Genomic DNA, 14776 nt, shown 5'->3' with positions numbered 1-14776 from the left:
GCTGTCCTGGAACTCACTTTGTAGACCAGGCTGGCCTCGAACTCAGAAATCCACCTGCCTCTGCCTCCCGAGTACTGGGATTAAAGGCGTGCGCCACCACGCCCAGCTGGCCCCAGGCTTTCTACAATCCTTCTACCTCAGCATTTAAAGGGGTGCAGTTATGGGCATGTGCCCCCACACCCAACTGTGGGATTGTTTTTTTTTCTTTTTTCTTTTGTTGTTGTTGTTGTTGTTGTTTTTCTGAGACAGGGTTTCTCTGTATAACCCTGGCTGTCCTGGAACTCACTTTGTAGACCAGGCTAGCCTCGAACTCAGAAATCTGCCTGCCTCTGCCTCCCGGGTGCTGGGATTAAAGGTGTGCGCCATCACGCCCGGCTTTTTTGTTTGTTTGTTTGTTTAATGTATGTGAGTACACTGTAGCTGCCTTCAGACACACCAGAAGAGGGTATCAGATCCCATTACAGATGGTTGTGAGACATCGTGTGGTTACTGGGAATTGAACTCAGGACCTCTGGAAGAGCAGTCCGTGCTGCTCTTAATTGCTGAGCCAATTCTCCAACCCCAACACACTTGGCTATTTCGAGAGAGGGTCTCACTATGTAGCCTAGGCTGGCTCCAAACCAAGTCCACCTACCTCAGCCCAAGTTTCAGTGATACAGATATCCACCACCACCGCAACAGACACTAGGAAGGAAAATCACTTCATCGAATCAATACAAGATTCTTTTTGAGATAGGGTCTTACTGTGTTGTTCAGGCTAATCTCGTACTCCTAGAGTCAGGCCGTTCTCCCAAGAGCTCAGACTATGAGAACATTCTCCCTCCAAGCTCCCACGGGGTTTCTCTGTGTAGCCCTGGCTGTCCTGGAACTCACTCTGTAGATCAGGCTGGCCTCGAACTCAGAGATCCTCCTGCCTCTACCTCCTGAGTGCTGGGCTTGAAGTTGTGTACCACCAATGCCCAGCTTCACTATGGCATTCTTAAGCCCAAGAGAAGAGCTGATGGTGTCACCCTACGTAGAGTGCCTGCCTAGCATGTTCAGGGCTCTGAATTTAATCCCCGGTACAGCTAAACCTAAAGATAAACCTAAGAGAGGCTGTCAGAGGCAGGGTCGCAGAAAAGGCTGTAGCCACTTTCCTTTTCTCGTAGAAAATGGCTACGTGCTGCTCAATGTGCTCTTCTGCATAGCACTATACAGGTGTCATTTTGCAGAGAGAGGGTTTGCAGGGTGCTGAGAGATCACATGGCTGGCAGGGGATAGCTGGGAGATGACCCAGCCTTCTGGATCTCCATCCAGACTCTATCCACGACACCATGGCAGAGTTTGCTTCCAACTTTCCATTGGATGTCTTCCTGTACCTGGCTCCTCTCCCCATGGGGCCTTCAGAGCTGCAATGGCAGCCTTGACCTCCTTATCTGGATCCTTCCCAGAGTGTAGGGTGCCAGGGCTCCCATCACTGCACCCCTCTTGTCATGGGCCTATTTATATTCCTGTAGCTCTCCAGTTCATTTTAAGGCATCACTGGATTCTAGAAGAAGCCCTGGGCCAGGCAGAGACCGAGTCCCAGCCATTCCTAAACAGCTCTGTGATTTCAGACAAGCACATCTTCTCAGGCCTCATAAAGATCTGTCGCTGGGTGACGGTGTGGCACGCCTTTAATCCCAGCACTTGGGAGGCATAGGCAGGCAGATTTCTGAGTTCGAGGCAAGCCTGGTCTACAAAGTGAGTTCCAGGACAGCCAGAGCTATACAGAGAAACCCTGTCTTGAAAAACCAAAACCAAAAAAAAAAAAAGATCTGTCAAGACCACTAACCAGGTTCTAACTCCTAGGGTATTTGTAACTTGCTGCCCCAGGTTAGGAAGTGGCTCTAAGAGGCCTGGCATGGTGACACAAGCCTATAATCTCAACATTCAGGATCAGGAGTTCAAGGCCAGGGTCAATCAAAACTAACTTGGGTTATGTGATACCTCGTCTTTTATCTGTTTTGTTTTAAGACAGGGTTTCTCTGTGTAGCCTTGGTTCTCCTAGAAGTACCTCTGCAGACCAGGCTGGCCTTAAACTCACAGAAATTCACCTGCCTCTGCTCCCAAGCGCTGGGATTAAAGGCATGCGCCACCAGTGCCCGGCCATTGGCACCATGTCTTTAACAACAATATCATCAACAAAAATATACAGCAGGAGGCCAAGGAATGGGCTGATATTTCTATCTTTCTGCAGCATCCCACAGCCTCAGGGCCATATCTGCAGTTATCTGCAGGGTTAGGGCTCTATTTACTGAGTCACCCACACTCTGGACTCATTTGTGGCCCTGTGAAGATTATGGGACATGTGAGCTGAATATATGTGAGGCCCCCATAACTCAAATACTAATACTTGCAGAAAAGAATTCCAGTTTTGGGGACTGGAGAGAAGGCTCAATGGTTATGAGCACTGGCTGTTCCAGATAGTGGCCTACATTCACCTATAAGTGCAATCCCAGATTATCTGCCACCCTCTTCTGGTATGTATGGGCACTGCACACAAAGTGGTGGACAGACATACTTGCAGGCAAAACACACATATGCATTAAATAAAAACAAATTAAAAAAAAAAGAATTCCAGTTGCTATAAATTATTCTGGTCCTCTCGTCACAACCCGCAGCTACACTTGTACACGTCTTTCTCCCGTTCTGTTCTACCCCGCAGTCATCAGCAGCACACTGCAAACAGTAAGCCACCCAATTCCTTACTATGTGGAATGGGGGTGCCCCTCAGGTTTTATTTTCCTTTTTTTCTTTCCACCTTATTCCAAGACAAAGCTACTTTCTCATGCCTGTTTCATCCAAACTCTTAGCTCCTGTCCTCTCAGCTCTGTATTACAAGAGCCCCGAAGAGCTAGCCAAGACAAGGTGTTCCTACAACAGGTAAAGGATAAAGTTATCTTGATAGGGAGAGAAGCAGGCAGGCTGGGAACATCAGAGATCAATAAGGCTTTGTTGTACTTGAGACATGGTCTCCTGTGTATTCCTTGCTGTCCTGGGTCTCTCTATAAAGACCAGACTGGGCTCCAATTCAGAGACCCACCTGTCTCTGCCTCTTGAGTGCTGGGATTCATGTGCCACCACACCTGGCCTTTGGTGGTGGTTTTTTGAGACAGGGTCTTGCTAGCCTCAAATTTGTCTATAGACCAAGCTGGCCTTGAACCTGAGATCTTCCTGCCTCCACTTTCAGGAGTGCTAGAATTATAGGTGTGTACCACTATACTGGCTGACCAGTACATTGTTACCCAATAATAGTTAACTCAGGTACCTGGCCTAAATGTAAAATGGGGACAATGATGGAACAATAAAGGATGCTGAGTTCCTAGGTAGCATCTATACAGGTAGGTTTAGAGGACTGAGAGAGCAACAGGAGGGACCAGGAGCAAAACCAGAAACAACCCCAGATGTCAGTGGGACTAGACCTCAAGAACAAGCCGCCAGTTCAAATCCTTTCTGACGCTGAGCTTCCGAGCAATTTCTTTGGCAAGCAGTACTCCAGAGCCATCTTGAACATCTCCAGCAATGGGGAGCTTTCTGCCTGAGACAGCAGCTCCCCTTAAGCGCAGGGGTCTGCCTTCCCTTCCTCTGAGCTGAACCCCGGCTCCCAGTGATCTCTACCCAACTGGACTTCACACTTTGAGCTCCCTCTACCTCATGGGTCATACAGTGTGAGTCTTAGTTCACAGCCCTCCACATAGTTGAACTTTAGTGGTAACCAACCCTTCTCCCCAAAAGCCCTTTGAGACAAAATCTCATGTACCCCAGTCTGGCAGCAAACTCAGTCAGTTTACAGCTGAAGATCACAAGATCTTTAGAGGGAGTGGAGTGGGGGGAATCTACTTTTTAGAAAAAGATTGTTTTTTAATGTATATGAGTATTTGCTTGTGTGTCCCACGTGTGCCTACTGGGCATCTGATTCCCTAGAATTCGAATTGCCGACAGTTGTGATCCATGTAGGGGCTGAAAACAACCCAGATCCTCTGCTAGAGCAGCAAGTGCTCATAACCACTGAGCCACCCAGCCCCTTGCCCTGTTTTTTGGAGAAAGAACCTCTCATTGGCTGGGCTGGCCAGCCAGTGAGCCCAAGGATTGCCTATCTTGGACTAAAAGCATGGATCACTGCAAACAGGCCTTTTGTTTAGAGTCTATGGGGGTACCCCTCAGGTTTTATTTTCCTTTTTTTCTTTCCACCTTATTCCAAGACAAAGATACTTTCTCATGCCTGTTTCCTGGCCTGGAATTCTCTATGCAAAGATTAAAAAAAAAAAAATTATGCACTTGGGAGGCAGAGGCAGGTGGATTTCCGAGTTCGAGGCCAGCCTGGTCTACAGAGTGAGTTCCAGGACAGTCAGGGCTACACAGAGAAACCCTGTCTTGAACTCCCCCCCCAAAAAAAATTATGTATATTTGCCTGCATTACCTGTATGCACAATGTCCACAGAGGTCAGAAGAGGGCATTAAATCCTCCTGACCTTGAGTTATAAATGTTTGTGAGTCACTGTGTGGACTGGGAACAAAACCCAGGTCCTCTGAAAGAGCAACAAGGGCTCTGAACCACAGAACCGTCTCTCCAGCCCCTCGAACCAACTCACTGTGTGTGTGGGCAACTCAGAGTCCTCCCTCCCACGTGCTGGGATTCAAAGGTGCGTGCCTGAAAAGCCAGCTCAAGGCATGCTTTTTCAAAGATGGATTCTGAGGATCCAGATGTTCCAGGTGTGGTAGGCATGCTTGTAAAGGAGATGTTAAGAGGCTAGGCAGCCAGGGCTACATAGAAAGACCCTGTTTTGGGGGAAAAAAATCTACTTTGGTGTGTGTGTGCGTGTGTGTAGGCACAAATGTCAAAGTGCATGTGGAGGTCAGAGGACAGTTTGTGGAATTGGTTCTCTCCTTCTGCTTAGCTTGTATGATTCCCCACCCAGCAAGGCATAAAGCTGAGAAAGGTAGGTTGGGGGGGGGGGAACACACTGCTGATCCCAGCACAGGAGCCAGAAGCAGGCGGATCTCCGTGTGAGTTCAAGCATAGCCTCGTATGCAGGCCAGACAAGGCTACAAAGACTCTGTTAAACAAACAAACAAACAACCACAAACCAGGTATGGCGGTGCTCTCAGTAATTCCAGCTCTAAGATGCTGAGGCAGGGTGGTCAGAAGCTTATTGTTGGGTCGCAGAAGTGACTCGTCAGTAAAGCACTTGGCTCTCAAATCTAATGAGAGAGGGGACAAAGAATTTTAGTTGATAGAGATGAAGACAGGCAGGTGGCACACAAATGTTGAAGTTCATACTGTTCAGGCCACATTGAAAAATATTAAGATACATGCAGGAGACACTAGGCAAGAGGGACCGTGATCAGATGAGCCTCCAGGTCTACCCTGAGAGTAAGGAATGAGAAAGGCTCAGCAGCCTTCTGACTTGGGGAGAGCCATGTGAGGACAGTGCAGTGTAGAAAAAAAAAATAAAAAATAAAACAACACACTAATTTTGGAGAGTTCCAAATCTGGATTTGAGTCTCAGCTCTTTGGCTGACTAGCGTGAGTGAATTAACCACTCTGGGCTCCAGAGTCTTCTTGGAAGGTGGAATAATAGCTATCTGACCAAGTATCCTGAAGATGAAGTGAGGAGCCATGTGTAAAGTGGCTAGAACACAGTAGCCGCTCAGGAAATGGTAAAGAAAACAGAGCGTTAGGGAGAAAAGGAGAAAAGACGGGACTAAGACAGGTCTAGCTTCTGAAGTGTGTCTACACCTGTAGCCGGTCCAGGTCTGTCTCTGGGATGTTGGTGACTACATGGAATGACTTGTGGGATGTTTGATGAAGGGTTACATCCAGAGCAGTACCGTCCCCAGAAGCCCTGGAAAGGAGAACGGTAGGACCACATGCAGCATCCCTCCAGCTTCGTATCTGAGAAATGAGATACTATACCCCTCCCAGGCAGGGCCTCATGTAGCCCAGGCTGTCCTCAAACCTCACGTTTGGAGAATGACCTTCAACTCCTGATCCCCCTACCTCTACTGCCCAATGACTGGGATTACAAGCGTGCACCACCATGCCTGTCCAGAAAAGTCCTTATTGACAGGTTATACGATGATACAGAATCCCATTTCTCTGCTACAAGGTTAGAGGATAGTGACAGGGAAATCCAGAGGGGTGATGTGGAACAGGCAATTCATGTCTAGGATCCCCACATTGGGATATGATACTAGTACCCAACCTGCCCCCCAAATCCACCTCCAAAGATACGATCAATGAAAGAATGGAGATGCTTAACTGAAATTTGAAGAGAAAGAAATCAGAACCGGCTCGGCTTGGGGGCTGTGACCCATACTGGTGTTGGCTGAAAGGCATTGCTGAGTGTCTCCAAGGGTGAGCCAGAACACCCTCAAAAGAAGGTTGAATTGACTGAGCACAGGAACAGAACTGTGCCATGCTGCTGCCCTGCCCCCCATGTCCTTCCTTCAGGTCAGAGTGCAGTCAGCTTAAGGTGGTACCCTCCACCCACACACCAGGGCAGCAGACCTCTGCCCAAAACCCACTGGGATCCAAACTCTGTTCCCCTGAGACTCTCCTCTCTGTCCAGGAGGGATAAGAGTTCTTGCCTGCCCAAGAGACCCCAGCTGGCTGCTGCAGTTTTCGACTTCAGAAGGGAGGGGTGAGAAAGAGTCCCGAGAAACAGATCTGCACAGGGGAAGGACAGAGGGACCTGGGGGAACTGAGAGAGGAGACAGGTGAGCACCTTGCACCAACCGAGGATGAGAAAAGAGAGATTGAATTGGGGAGGGGGGGCAGAAAAAAAGATTTGCTGAGAAGCTGATGAAGTGCAACTGAGAAAACTGTTGCCATGGTGACAGGTCCAGAGGAGGGAATAGGAATATAAATCGGATTATGAATTTTAGGGATCTGGTATGTGCTGGAGTGGGGACTGAAACCCCAAAGGCAGTTCTCCCATTACTGGGCCTTCTTACTCGACTTCCCTCAGCCTGTGAGGAATACCTATCCAGCTGTCACACCCAGGCCAGAAAAGCAGCACCTGCGGAGGGCTCTGAGCTCTAGCATGGAGGGAGACAGACTACACCTGCATTCTTACCTCAGGGGTTCCTGGCCTCTTGCAGCACCCATCTTCTTTCAGAGCCCCCAAAGAACCCCAAACAAGTTCGGAGGAGATGAGCTCATTCTAAGCATCTACTACTTATCAGGCACCATGTTAGGCTCTCTGAGTCTCCTATTCTTTTGCATCACCCCTGACCTGTAAAGTGGAGATTACAACTTCTGTTCACAACCTGAGTTCAAGGTCAGGGCTGGACCCTCTGCTCCAGCTCATTCATCCCCTTCCCAGCCCTCTGCTTACCTCAGGAGCCTGCATCCTGACCTCCAGCTTTCCTTTTACCCTGAAGGTGGGTCGCACCCTTGGGAGCTGATCAGAGGGTGCACTACTTGGAACCGACTGCCTTCATTTTTGTATGCCATAGACAGAGGCTCAGGGTTGAGAGCTCCGTGGGAGGCTCAGGGCTACTATGCGGGCTGGCTTGGGGAAGTGGAGAGGAGGGGACTAGGTTCAGAAACTCCTGGAGCAGGAAGAGGGTGCGGCAAGCACAAGCCAGGCTGTCTCGAGCAGTCGAGCAGTCGTGAGAACTCAAAGCTTGAACCAGGGCACCTAAGGAACCAGGGAAGCAGCAGGCTCCGGTGTGTCAGTAAGAGTGACCAGGGGGTGATGTATGCCTGCAGATCCCGCTGCAAGAAGTGGTGGCAGGGACAAAGCAAGGGGGAGGGACGATTTCCCCTATCCCTATCCCTTGGGCTTCTGTACAAATAACGGCTTTGCAAAGGGCACCAGTAGCCAATGTGCACGTCAAGCAAGGTCTAGGGATGCAGAAAGCCAGCTTCAGGTTTGTGGCCTGGGCAGCCATGCCAAAACCACCCATCAGCTTCAGGAGGCTGGGAAAGGAATCAAAGCATTATTGACCTCTTCCCATGACTCTCTGCTCTTCTTCCTGGTGGTAACCTTGACTATCACAGCTATAGGTGGGCTTGGGCTACACCCCAACTGGAAAGTGGTGGTGAGGGCTCAGAAACCGCTAGACCTCAAGAGGAATTACAAACGGCAGTTCTTGGGTCCCTAGGCCACTTGGCTGGAGATGGAGTCCTACTGTTCTTTGGCTATGATCTCTAGGATCTGCTCCCTTCTGCTAAGGCATTCAGGTCTTCTCTATACTCCATCCACATCCCAGGAAGGCTCCTGAATCTCCTTTCCTGTGCCCATCAGAGGTGCTGTCTTCCTTACTTTTTTATTGCTGTGAAGAGACACTTTGGGGCTGGTGAGATGGCTCAGTGGGTAAGAGCACCCGACTGCTCTTCCAAAGGTCCAGAGTTCAAATCCCAGCAACCACATGGTGGCTAACAACCATCCGTAATGAGATCTGGCGCCCTCTTCTGGGGTGTCTGAAGACAGCTACAGTGTACTTACATATAATAAATAAATAAATCTTTTAAAAAAAAAAAGAGACACTTTGATCAAGGCAACTTATAAAAGAAAGCATTCGATTAGAGACTTGCTTACAGCTTAGGCTTTTGAAAACTCAAAGCCCACTCCCAGGTACATATCTCTTCCAACAAGGCCACACCTCTTAATCCTTCCCAAACAGTTCCACCAACTGAGGACCAAACATTCAAATATATGAGTGTATGGGGACCATTCTCATTCAAAGCACCACAGGGCCTTAGAGAATCTTAGAAACTATATGACAGGGCTTAGGAGGGCAGATCCCTCTCTGAGCTTCCTCTGATCCTGTCCTCCCCAGGCTGTCTGGCCTCTTGGACTTTAGGGGGCCCTAGGCCCATCTCCACACAGCCATTTCCTCTTCAGTATCCTCTTGCCCAAGCTAGTCCTTCTTGTTTACATGTCTCCCAGTACAAGCTGTCGTCTTGCACTACCAGGGATCGAACCTAGAACGATGTGCAGGTTAGGCCAATAAACGCTCAATCAGTGAGCCACAGCCTCAGCCCGAAGAGCTCCCCGATGGCTTCGCCTTGCCAAAGCCAGGAGCAGATTTCAAATCTCTCTGCTTCCCCTGCTGCTGTTGCTGCCCCAAGTCCTCTCTGCAGGCTTTCTTCTTTGAGTACCAAGGAGAGCAATCCCTCCTGCTCTTTTCTCTTAAGGAAGCTTCACAACCTCGTTTGCAAGCCTCACTCTTCCTTTGTCCACAGACGTCAAGGTTCCCTAGGCTCTTGCCACAGCTTACATGCTCTCCCTGAAGGCTCCCGCTGGCCACCCTGTGACTGCCTGCCTTCTTCATAGACCACACACCCACTTACCTGCCACATGCCTCAGTATCTTCAGGCCCCTCAATCAGCGAGTCTAAAACAGAACATTCACCTCGACTTCTCTGAACTAAATAAGAGATCTGCCCTTGGTTGCCAGGGCCAGGACTGGAGACACCCCTGACCCTCCTCTCCCCTCTTCTATAGCCGAGCCTACCTAGCCTCACTCACTCTAGATCCTGTCATTTGCTCCCCACCCAACCCCTTTTTCTACTAGCTTCCGTCTGGAAAGTGATCTCAACAGCCTCTAAAGCCGGGCAGTGAGTGGTGGCGCACGCCTTTAATCCCAGCACTTGGGAGGTAGAGGCAGGCAGATTTCTGAGTTCAAGGCCAGCCTGGTCTACAAAAGTGAGTTCCAGGACAGCCAGGGCTACACAGAGAAACCCTGTCTCGAAAAACCAAGTCTATCTGGTCTCAGCTACTTCTTCAGTGATTTTTTTCCAGAGTCCATTCTCTGACTTTGCATCTTTACAGTTTTCTCAGCCTAGAACAATCCTTCTCCACCCCTCACTTCATGCTGCTAATTCCTACACTTTTAGCTCTCTACTTCTTCTGTTTCCTCTAGGAAGTCCTTCCAGATACCCCCACTCCAGTCCATTTAAATTTCCTCTTTGGCCAATTATATTTAGTTAAGAGAAATTCCTCCTTGGTAAATCGCCTACAGAGAAGTCCAGCCTTAGTCTCCTGATACTAAAGCAAGGACAGTAGTTCCTTGCTGCCTGCACTGCACATCTACGGTCCCAGCTGCCCCGGAGGGCTAAGGCTAGAAGAACCTCCTCTTTTAAAATATAACGTTCATAGTAATTGAGATTACCCATCCTGTCCGTTCAGTTTCAGAGAACCTTAAGTATAGTCAGTGCCAATGAAGAGAGTGGACCCTGGAAAAGTGGCTTGTCACCACCAGTACAGCCTTTCTCCAGAGTCTTGGGAGCTTTAAAACCCAATTCCCCTAACGGTCATTTCAAACTTCTTTGGCCCCAAGATCATCTCCCCACTGGGTTTTTTATTTCACCAAAACAAATCAGAGGCCTTCAGGAAGAAACCCCTGAGGTTCTTAGCCCCTGCTTCCTGCCTCTGTCTCCTCTGCCTCCTGCCTTTTCCACTCAGTTCCCCCAAACACAGCATCTCCTAGCAGGCCTGCCCCTTTCCCTCCCTCTTCAGGGAAACATGACTCTTATGGATAAAGACTAGACGTCTCTAAGCATAGTCCTGATCTCCATCTTCTAGAAGGCTTTCATCCATTTTAGTCCTGTCTTTCTTATCTCTCTTCTTTGTATTTTTAAATATTTCCCTTGTTATTTGCTGTTACTTATTTCTAGATAACTCTTTAAAAGATTTATTTTTAAAAGTGTGTGTGTGTGTGTGTGTGTGTGTGTGTGTGTGTGTGAATGTGCAGAGGTCTGTGGAGGCCAGAGGTATAGCATGCCTCAGACGCTAGAATTGCAGGTAGTGTGTGCTTCGCAGTGTGAGTCTGGACCTGAGCTTGGGTCCTGTGGAAGAGCAATGTACTCTCTTAGCTGATGGACCATCTCCCAGCCCCATGATATGGGGGTTTTGGTTGGTTGGTTTGTTTTGGTTTTGAGACAGGATCTCAAAAGTCCTGGCTGGCCTGGAACTCAGAGGGATCTGCCTATCTCAAAGAGCTTCTCCTATATTTATAAAAGTGATACAGGGATGGAGGGAGTAAGATGGCCCAGCAGATAATGGCATCTGCCACCAAGTCTGATGACCCAAGTTCAGTCTCTGAAACTCACATAGTAGAAGGAGAGAACTGATTCCTTCAAGTTGTTCTCTGATTCCCACAGACATTGTGGCCTGCATACACCTATACACCACACACACACACACACACACACACACACTAAATAAATAAATACAAACATACATATATAATACACACATACATATGCACATACATATATACATATGAACACACATCATACGTATATATACATATATACATACAAAAAAAGGAAAGGAGAGAGTGAGAGAAGGAGGTAGGCACACACACATAATCAATCAATCAATTAATCAATCAATCAAAACAAAGGAGCGGGGAAGAAGCTAAGCACCAGAAGCCTACAACTCTAGCACCTTGGAGATGGAGCAGGAAGATCAAGAATCCAAGATCATCTCCACCTATGTAGCATTTGAGGCCAGCCTGGGCTTCATGAGATCTTATCTCGGAAAACCAAGAGTGAGCCGATGATGTGAATCAGTTGGTAGAGCATCATGCATGAGACCCTGGGTTCAGTCCCCAGCACCATACCCGTAATCCCAGTCCTCTGGCATTTCAAAGGAGAAGAAGGAAGAAGGGGATAGGAGGAAGAGCAGCTAGGCATGGTGATGCACACCTATACTGCCAGCCCCGAGGGAAGACCGACCTTGTCTCTAATTAATTAATTAATTAATTAAAGCACAGCCAGCCATGCTAACACACACTACAATCACATTTCTGGGAAGGCTGATGATCAGGAGCTCAAGAACAGCCTGGGCACCAAATCAAATCAGCTTTCCTAAAGAGATAGATAGATAGATAGATAGATAGATAGAGATAAAATCCAGAGCCAGAAGCAGGCTAGCAGGGCCGGTAGGGCTTACCCCAAAAAGGGATGACCTGAAATTGGTCCCCAGGACCCACAGAGGAAGGAGAAAGCCAACACACAAGTTGGTTCCACCTTGTGATGTAGCACACATGCCAGGTTTCTCAGTGTAGCCCTGGCTGACCTAGAACCTACAGAGATCCTTAGTCCTCTGCCTCTTGAGTGCTGGGATTAAAGGTGTGTGCCACTGTAAGGCTTTATTTTTTATTCTCTCTCTATATGAGGGTTTTTCATGCACGTATATGTGTACCGTGTGTGTGTGTGTGTGTGTGTGTGTGTGTGTGTGTGTGTGTTAGGTAACCTTGGAAGTCCGAGGAGGGTATTGGATCCCCTGGAACTGGAGTTATACAGTTGTTACAGTTGTACCCACTACATGGATGCTGGGAACCAAACCTAGGTCCCATCAGTTGCTCTCTTCAAAGAGCTGCCTACCCTGTTCTGATGCTAGCACCTCACCTCCCAGCTCTGGTTTCTGCAGGAAGCTGCTCTCCGGAGGTGAAGGAGAAGCCCTGTGGTACCAGCCAGGATGTTTGTGGATGTCTTCTTCCCTTCTACACTCTGAAAGAGCCTCCCTCCACTGTTAGAAGGGGAACCCTGTCACATGCCTGTCTGTGCTGATGAGTCACGTGCCCCATTATAATGGCCTCTTGACTATTTCCCAAGGCAGTTGTATTTGTTAGCTATTACTGTTGGGGAAGCTACCACTAGTGTAGTAACTTGTAAGTGCAAACATCGTTCTGAGAGTCAGGCATTTGAGCGAGACCTGTTGTGTGTGTAAGAAGGGGTGGGGGAGTGTTGTCTCAAGAAGATGTGCTGACAGGCGAGATGCAGTCATTTAATGGTTTTCTTGGCACTGGAAGACTTAGACCTAGTGCCATGCCTTCTGTGTCACACACTATTGCCTGAAGCTTTAGTTCCTTGCTGTGGAGGCCTCACCTCACCATGGAATTGCTTCTGTCTCCTTTAGAGTAAGCAAGGAGGAACATCTGGTCCTATGAGTCATTGCTTACTGCCTTTGGGGGAAAAAGGGGCTTCTGAGACAGATGTCCATCTTATATCCTGTACCGTCTGGTTCTGTGTAGCAACTTGACACAAGCTAGAGTCATCAGAGAGGAAGGAGCCTCAGTTGAGGAAATGCCTCCATGAGATCCAGCTGTAAGGCATTTTCTCAATTAGTGATCAGGTGGTTGGTGCCATCCCTGGGCTGGTGGTCCTGGGTTCTATAAGGTAGCAAGGTGAGCAAGCCACAAGGAGCAAGCCAGTAAGTAGCACTCCTCCATGGCCTCTGCATTAGCTCCTGCCTCCAGGTTCCTGCCCTGTTTAAGTTCCTGACCTGACTTCCTTTAGTGATGAACAGCAATGTGGAAGTGTAATAAATCTGAATAAATCCTTTTCTCTCCAATTTGATTTTTGGTCATAGTGTTTTGTTGCAGCAATGGAAACCCTGACAAAGACATGCCCTAAGCTGACCCTAGAGCCGCTATAGTTCAGGCTGGCACTGACCTATAAATCCTCCTGCCAAAGTCTCTTGAATACTGGGATTATAGATGTCTTATCTTTTCTTTTTTTTTTTCTTTTCTTTTTTTCTCTTTTCTTTCTTTTTTTTTGGGGGGGTTGTTTGTTTGTTTGGTTTTGGTTTTTTTGTTTTTGGTTTTTTGAGATCGGGTTTCTCTGTATAGCCCTGGCTGTCCTGGAACCCACTTTGTAGACAAGGCTGGCCTGGAACTTAGAAATCCACCTGCCTCTGCCTCCCAAGTGCTGGGATTAAAGGCATGCACCACCACTGCCTGGCATCTGAGTTCTATTTCTTTCCATGCCTCCCTCATACCTGCTCTCATGTCTTTTGTTTTTGAGACAAGGTCTCTCGTGTAGACCAGGATGACTTCAAACTTCTGATCATCCTGCCTTCAACCTCCCAATGCTGCTGGCCTCCAGCTCCTGGCTCAAGCAATGCTTCTGCCTCAGCTTCTCAAGTAGTTAGGACTGCTGGTCCACACCAGCAGACTAACGGGAAGGAGTTCCACACAGTCACAAATTCGAGGAAATAGGAAGCAGGGATTATTATGGGTCATCATGGAGGAAGCCTGTAATCATGACACCTCCGACTTAAAGGCTCCACAGGGAGCATTCATCCTCCACCCCGCCATGCCATTTGCCATTGGAGCCTGATCTGAACCATAAACCTGGAGATCATTTGTTCTCCCCTTCTTACACTGCTCAGTGGTCATCACTGTCAGGGGCACCACTACAGCCTGCTCCTTTCTACTCTGGTGGCCATGGCCTGGCCACACTTGCTTTTCTTTTCTCTTGGGTAGTTCTGCTCCTCGGTCTCCTCATCTCATCTCTGACCACATGCCAGTCTTTCCTCCTCACTGCCAGAGGGATCCATGCCAGAACGGTCCCTCCAGAACTCTGGGGAAGAATCTCAAAGGCAAAACGTAAAACCCTTGGCAAAGGCAGTAAGTCACCGGTGGCCCAGAGCAGTTGCAGGTCCTGCCAGGCCTCACCTTTGAACCTTCCTCTTGAGGAAGAAGTTTGGTATGCAGTTTCTAAGTGTGAGCATAATTCAAGTCCCTCAGCCTTCCCGAATGCAGATTCTTTCTCCCACACCCCCACTTCTCTCTCTCTCTCTTTCTCTTTCTGTTTTTTCAAGACAGGGTTTCTCTGTGTATCCCTGGCTGTCCTGGAACTCACTCTGTAGACCAGGCTGGCCTCGAACTTTTGAGATCCACCTGCCTCTGCCTCGACTTCTGGGGATTAAAGACTTGTGGTGCCGTGCCGGGTGGTGGCCAAGACTTTAATCCCAGCACTTGGGAGGCAGAGGCAGGTGGATTTCTGAGTT

Source organism: Mus caroli, chromosome 9 (genome assembly GCF_900094665.2).
Source record: "Mus caroli chromosome 9, CAROLI_EIJ_v1.1, whole genome shotgun sequence".
Taxonomy (NCBI): domain Eukaryota; kingdom Metazoa; phylum Chordata; class Mammalia; order Rodentia; family Muridae; genus Mus; species Mus caroli.
Note: the sequence above shows the minus strand (reverse complement) of the source record.